The sequence below is a fragment of the Mercenaria mercenaria genome, chromosome 4 (genome assembly GCF_021730395.1).
Source record: "Mercenaria mercenaria strain notata chromosome 4, MADL_Memer_1, whole genome shotgun sequence".
Classification (NCBI taxonomy): Eukaryota; Metazoa; Mollusca; class Bivalvia; order Venerida; family Veneridae; genus Mercenaria; species Mercenaria mercenaria.
The window spans coordinates 65,086,045-65,093,434 of NC_069364.1; the positions used below are offsets into that span (position 1 = coordinate 65,086,045).

Here is a 7,390-nt window from a genome sequence, read left to right on the forward strand (position 1 = left end):
CGTCATCTGTCTTTAAAGTTTGCTTGTGTCGGTGCGACGTTAAACCCAACAAAATAAAATAAAATTAAAGTTTGCAGTATAATTACCTGAAATAATCACCAATGATTGATACCAAAGTGATGCTCTGAAAAAGAAAATTGATACATGATAGTTAAACACACTATCAAAAAATCATTATAGCCCACCAGTTCAACTTAAGGTATATGACCCCTAATTGTAATGTTTAAAAAATGGCATTTGCTTGGTATATTCTTAAAGTTGACCGTGTTTCGCACTGCGTTGCAACTTCTAAACAACTTTTACCGTGCCTTTTTTCATCAATTTTGTATAATTTATGGTATTACCTGAAGCTCAAGTAGAGAGAAATCTCAAAGTGATGGCCACTATCCAAAACGTTTGCAGAGAATTCATTATACCATTCATTTTGATAAAAGAAACATCAAACTATTAGTTAACAATTATAAAATACAAAATGATATTGACATACATAATGCACCCATGTTTGAACGCTATTAATAACCTCCGGCGGTTATCCATCGTACGAAATAATTTTACGCCTCGTAAAATTATTTCGCTCGACATATAGCAGTCCTTCGTGTATAAAATGTGTTAAAACACGGTTTTGCTATTAATCATTTCTTAAATAAAATAATATAAGGTATATTATTCTATATATTTTATATGATTTGAGTTTATATAGCAATTGAATAGTAAACATTTGCTTTTTACTATTCCTTGTAATTAAGAAATGAAATGTTTTTCAGAGTTCATGCGAAATGGACGGCAGATTAGGATTGGCAAATCCATGAATCGCGCATGCAACTCGTTGGCAACGGATTCTTTTTATCATCCTGCCACTGATGACCCATCTGTAGAAATATCTTTTGATAAAATAGCATTAAAATATTTTATATAAGATTTAGAAATAAGCAAACGAGTAGTATATTGATTTTCCTATCGCCAGTAAGTAATAGAACTAGACATTTAACTTACTGTCTTCGCTTCTTTCCTTTGTTTCCTTTTTATCTGAAATATAAAGCGTTTTGACTGTCAAACATCTGTAGTTTTCATTTGATTGCATTAATATTCAACATCTTAAATATTATGTGTCAGTGTCCAGTGGATCTATAAACTTGTGTGGCATCTCTCCATAAGACATAGTTTTTACATTCAGAAGCCAAAGAGGATCATTTTAGTATTTGTTTTAACGATTATGATTGAAGAACGTATAACAATCTAGTAACGTGATTAATTGTATGACAATATCAGCCTGCTAATGAACAGTTTCCGAACTAACAGTAGTAAACTATTGTCACAGGACGCTTACACTGTGTGCCCGGTCAGAAATTAATTGCAACCTTTGGACCATAAGCGTATTTTGTTATTCTGTTTGGGATTAGACACACGTATAAATATTTATTAGACTTGTATTAAGAAATAAGCATGAGTTCTGCAGCGGAAAATATTGCGCGACTTCAGGAGCGCAATATTATTTCGCGAAAGAACGAGTGCATATTTCTCGATGCAGATCTAATAATCTTTTATAACATACGCATCTACACTTAAAATTAGTAAATAAATAAATCAAGTATGTTTTTAAGCTTAAGTGAAATTAAAAAATATTGTCGTTAAATAACTTTAAAACGCGACGGCATACATGAAACTGACGTTACAAATGACGTCACACACCCGATTTGACCGTCAATATGGAAAAATATTGAAGCTTCAGATTCAATTGAAACTCAGCGGAGTTTTTAAGTGAGTATGTAATAATAATGAAGTTCGATGGATAGATAATAGTTTCATTTCCTACTGACACACAACACTTGATAAAAGACAGACAAATCGATTAAAGCATTCAATACTTTTTATACGGAATGACTATAAGATTAAAAGAGCGAAATATAAATGGTATGTCTACTAAATTCATATACACATTATTTTGTGCAATATTGACCACGGTCAAAATACAAAAACCGATCCGTGGCAAAAAAATATAGAGTAATTAAGAAATAATAAGTTCCCAAGCGTAGTTTATCGTAGAAAAACCCGTGTCTTTAGCTCCTATGCGTAAGAATATGCCATAAAAAACTCGGCATATTCTACGATAAATCACACTTAGGAACTTGTTATTCCGATTCTAAAATTAAAAGTGTTAGAAAAGAAATGGCAACTACTTTTTACGACATGAACTACACTTCGTGCTACGCACCTAGATCATTCTATAGGATGACGTCACTACTTTGCACGCGCATGGGTTATTGCAAAATAACCGTTGATTGATTTTCTCCTATGTGTATATAGGTTATTTGCTGGTCGTGTTAGAATAACTAATAATTGACAATTAATAGTTCAAAATATTTTAAGAAAAGTACGCAAGCGCTAGGAGATCAGTTAATCCTTATTAGCTATTACCTTAAACTCATTACTTAACATTTAAAACTTACCACTTAAAATCAAAATACTTATTTCACAATTATGCGCACCAGAAATATACGTGCTAATTTATCAAAATGAATGTTAACAGAAAATTAGAAAGAGTAAGAACATATATATATAGTCTCATCTATGTACAGAACATAAAATTATCATTTTCAATAGACATGTACAACTGTACACAGCCATTCTGTAAAAGAAATATAAGAGCCATAACTCCAATATAAATCACTTAACCGGACCATGTCGATTATATATATTATAAGTAGGCTTAGCTCTGATCACTTCTGTAAAGGTTGATACCTTTCGATAATACCTTACATACCTTGCGCGACAGGAAATTACTATAGGCGTAAAGGATGGTATCTTTTCATTTTTTCCTCGTCGATAATAATTGTCAAAACAAACAAAAACGCTGTAGTTGAAATATGAGTATTTTATTTTTTAAAAACAAGGTATCTATTATGTTCACATTGTTGTACCTTTGTATGACTTTTCCAATCGACAAAGTTATTATTTTAAACAAGAATACGATACTGTGCCTAATTTTGGACATGACTACTACGGACCCTCGCGTCTTGTTACGCTGGCATTTCAAAGACAGAGTCGGAGCGCGCTGTGTGTGTATGTGTGTGTGTGTGCGCGCGCGTGCGTGATCAAGATAAAAAACTCTTTGAAGCGACAAGGTGAATACATAATTGATTTGGGAAAAAGCTAGTGCATTGGGCGGGTGTTGACCTGTCACCAAATGTTACACCTATTACACCAAAAATAGCTTCAGCTTCCCTGCATTTTTGACGTAAACGTATAACTCTATCAATTTCTAAAAAGGTGAAGGAGGAATTTGATCTGCATTTTGTACTATTAGCAGAATTAAGCATGGAACTTTTGCTCCTAAAATAAAACAAAATGTGTGTTACCCTGTTGCAAATATCTTTTTTTACAGTAAGGTTCGGCAGTACATAATCATGATGACAACATTAGCAGATGTGGTTGTATATACAAAGCACCTGCATCTAGGTAACTACTATATATAAATACAGAAACGAATATTTACAGGATAATTTTAGTCTGGCTACCGACTAGATAATCTTTATTATCAGTCTCGGCTCTGATTATCGTATGTTTTGAGAAATCAAGGGACATAATTATACAAAATTTGAATAGCCTCAGGAGTTATCTCCTTTGAACAAAACATACGGTCTGAACACAGACTAGGATAATTTTAAACATACGGTCTGAACACAGACTAGGATAATTTATGAATTATTAAACGAGTTGAATATCGGTAAATTGATAAAACGCGAGGCTTTCCCTAGCATTTTATCAATTCTATTCAATAAATTAATTTGATCAATTTTTTGTGGGAAGTCAAAAATGTAATATTCATTTTTACATGTAAGCTATCCCTGCTGAAATATCCAAAAAAATATTCTACAAAGTCATTTCGACTAACGTCTCATATAATTTTAAGCGACGTTGACGTCAAGGCTTTATTAAACTGGTGAATTGCCAAAATTATGTAATGCCTTTATTTTCATTCCCACTAGTCAAACATGTTTATAGGATTAATAATACAAATGCATAATATATATATTCACCCAGTTGTATTACAATTTACACAGTACACATTCAAAAGATTGTAATTGACATTGATTTTATCGATCGGTTCATTCATCAGCGATCTCCGAGAGCGGGACTGTTTCCAGGTTTAGTTAGGCATAGCCATAGCTTAAATAAGTGAGATCTATGTTCGCGTTGGAACATGTGTGTGGTATTGCTTTCTCAAAATGTAAATGAATTAGATAACAGTATTCTGATTTAAATGTTAAGTGTAACTATTAAATAAAATTGCCACAATTTTAATGTATTATCAAAATTATTAAAGCAATATTTTTAGATTGTTTTGTTTGTTAAAGTATCATTCAACATTAATTTTGTTAACAAGAGATTAATCTGAGCAGTTTTTAAATAAAATAAGCTTCAGTGAAGCGAAACTTGAAAATTTAAAAGAAAAAACAGATGGGCAAATATATGCTTTCTAAAACATTTAGAAGCGTAATAACCAAGTCAATCGCCATTTATCAGGATCAGCAAAAACAAATGCTCACTTGTGAGATAATTATTAGAACAATGAAAAATAGAAACCCTAAGGAAAACACTTGTTATTTGTTACAGTAAACACACATTTCCAATTCTTATCAATTACTCAACTTTATCAAGTTATTGTCATTCTTATCAAAAGCATTCAAGACTGAACAATTATGTTTACCCTGCTATATTTAAACACGAAGTCGGCCATTTTCTTTTACATTGTAATTGTAATTGTTTTACAACTGGATACAGGATATAAAAAGATGTATAATTATGGACCTACTATGACACTTAAATTTACATGCATTTATTCAATGGGTATCAAACGAGTAGCAGATATCAGAATTATACATATACATATATATATATTGGTTTTGATAATTAGAAACAATAATTTTGCATTTTGTCATGTTAGCTTTGTTAAAACTTTGTTGAAAATATGCTTAGTACGAGTCTCAAACATATTGTTAATATATTACCTCACTGATTCATGTATACATGAAATGACTGAAATAAAGGATTTTGACTTGACTTGACTATTCAGTTTGAAGTCATTACTTTAGACTATTTGTCTATGTCATATTTGAGTATGAAACCACGTTTGTTCGTAAGTTGACACCTTATAAAGAAAACAATATAAATTGGCATCATATTCGGAATATAAAACACAACTGAAATATGTGATAAATGAATTTTCCTCTTAAAGCTCAGGTGTGTACATTGAAATGTTTGAACAAAATTGATAACACCTTAAAAACAAAGGGAACGCAACCTTATTTGCTTTGACTATCTAATTGTAACAATTGGTTTAGAAATGTATTAAACAAACTAAGGATTGAATTATATCATAATTGTCAGTTGAATATTTAAAGAAGAAACATTGTGATCAGGTGCCTGATACTAAATTTGAAAAAAAAATATTGGAAAGTGCTGTATTCAGAAGTAATCAAATGGTGAAAACAAACTTAGAATTTATTGCCTATTTAAAACTTAAAATTCGCGGTCTTGGTCATCGATTTGAACTTTCTTTTATTTCTCAGTAACTTTTGACACTTTTAACAAAAATGAATTACTTTTTAATATGTTGTATTTATTAAAAACTGTGATACACTTGTATTGTCTCCGTAACTGTCTCTTATTACTCAATCCAAGAGTGGCACAGTACATGTATGTAGGATTTTTATGATGTTTAGATATTTTTCAATTAAATAACAGTATGTTTTAAACAAAAAATGAGCTAATGTAATGTTTCATAAAACAATTTCTTTTCTAATTGCATAGCATAATAGAATCTATACATATTTGGCAGCATTTCTAATAATTCTATTATTGCTTGAAGATAATAGAAATGTTGAATATCCATTTCTTTATAGATTGACAATAGCAGACCATTTTAAGTACCGATTTTAATCATTTCATATAACTGACAATGTATAAATGTCTCTAGGTTTTCACTAAAATTCTCAAACGAAAACAATATACTTATTCTTAAACTATTTATCATAGTTGACCGTCCGGGAATCTTATTTACTTTCTTGATTTAAAATGTTTCCGAGAAGTTTCTAGAATCTACTGGTAACACATACTTGGAATGTAACTTTGAATATATATAATAATTCTTACCGGTGTTCTCCTCAGTTTCCTCTTTAGACTTTTTTGCTGCTTTAGCACTGACAACTTCTGGAGCGGTGATCACCATCGCAAACACCAGCATGACAACGAGAAGTGCGCTAACCTTCATTTTTGCGATGTTCCGTATGGTCCAATTCACAATCTGCTATGTCCACGTAAAGAGATAGACAAATTCAAAGTGTAACGATCCGATAAATGAAGTGTTGATTTATCATGCTGAGTGTCACCCTTATATAGCAGCTGAGACCACGGAGGGTGTCATAAAGATTCTATCATAACCTTTTGAAAGATTCTGCAATAAACTTTTATGCCGCCTTTATTAAGATTTTACGAGAGGTATAAAGTACTGTTAAAAAGTTTAATAATGCCAAAACTTTTTGTAGGATGAAAAGCCTTTATACAATTCAAGTACGAATTAAATTGTAAATATAAATTTCAAATAGCATATGATAGGGTGTTGCGGCGTTGGTAAAGCACCGTTTTAAATACATTCAAAACTTTGAAACTTTTGACACATTGTTTGTAGATGTGGTTTTTCAGTGCTCATTTTATAATAGTACAGTATAGTATCGTATATTTTAAATGGTAGTATTGTCCATTATATAGAAATAATACTATACAAACATATACAATAGCTCAAACATATGTTACTCTGCATTTTCATAAAGAAATAACGTTTAAAATCACATAATACTATCACGGAAATAAAATCCTATCACTTATCTTGAATTTAGAACAAACAACAAAAACATGTTTTTTTTTTTCAGTCAATTAGAGAAGGTATTTTAAATTAATCAGATTTCAAAAAAGAGAATATATTTGATATCTAGTGTCAAGTCTTCTGTCAATTTTCTTTGATGGTTTGTTGATATTTACCTTTACAAAGTCTATTTTGTTTGTTACTTTACTTTATGTTTTAAATTCACCTTTAGTTAAGAATCATTCTATCAAAAAAAGGTAAGTGTAAATACTTTGAATTTGCTGGTTTGTTACTGAACATAAAGTACATAACAACAAAGTACATGACTAGATAGTCAAACTACGACTTCGGCTCTTTTCCTTAATCTCACCGATTCGAAATTTCCCATCGATTCGTGACGTCAATAAACGTCAAGAATTGACGCTCGTGCCGCTACGTACGTCATCCGAAAACTACGCAACTTTTGGCCTATACTCAGTTCAACAATATATTCATCAAAAATGCGCAATAAGCAGGTCAACAGTTAGT

General features: G+C 31.1%; 1 long non-coding RNA gene across 1 annotated transcript; it reads right to left on the reverse strand.

The window, feature by feature from the left end:
* LOC128556756 (uncharacterized) lies at positions 1-6,382 on the reverse strand. Its single transcript, XR_008370817.1, has 3 exons — positions 6,154-6,382; positions 994-1,026; positions 1-124 (listed from the first exon to the last, which is right to left on the reverse strand). It is a non-coding gene; the product is annotated as an uncharacterized LOC128556756 (long non-coding RNA).
* Positions 6,383-7,390: the final 1,008 nt, after the last annotated feature.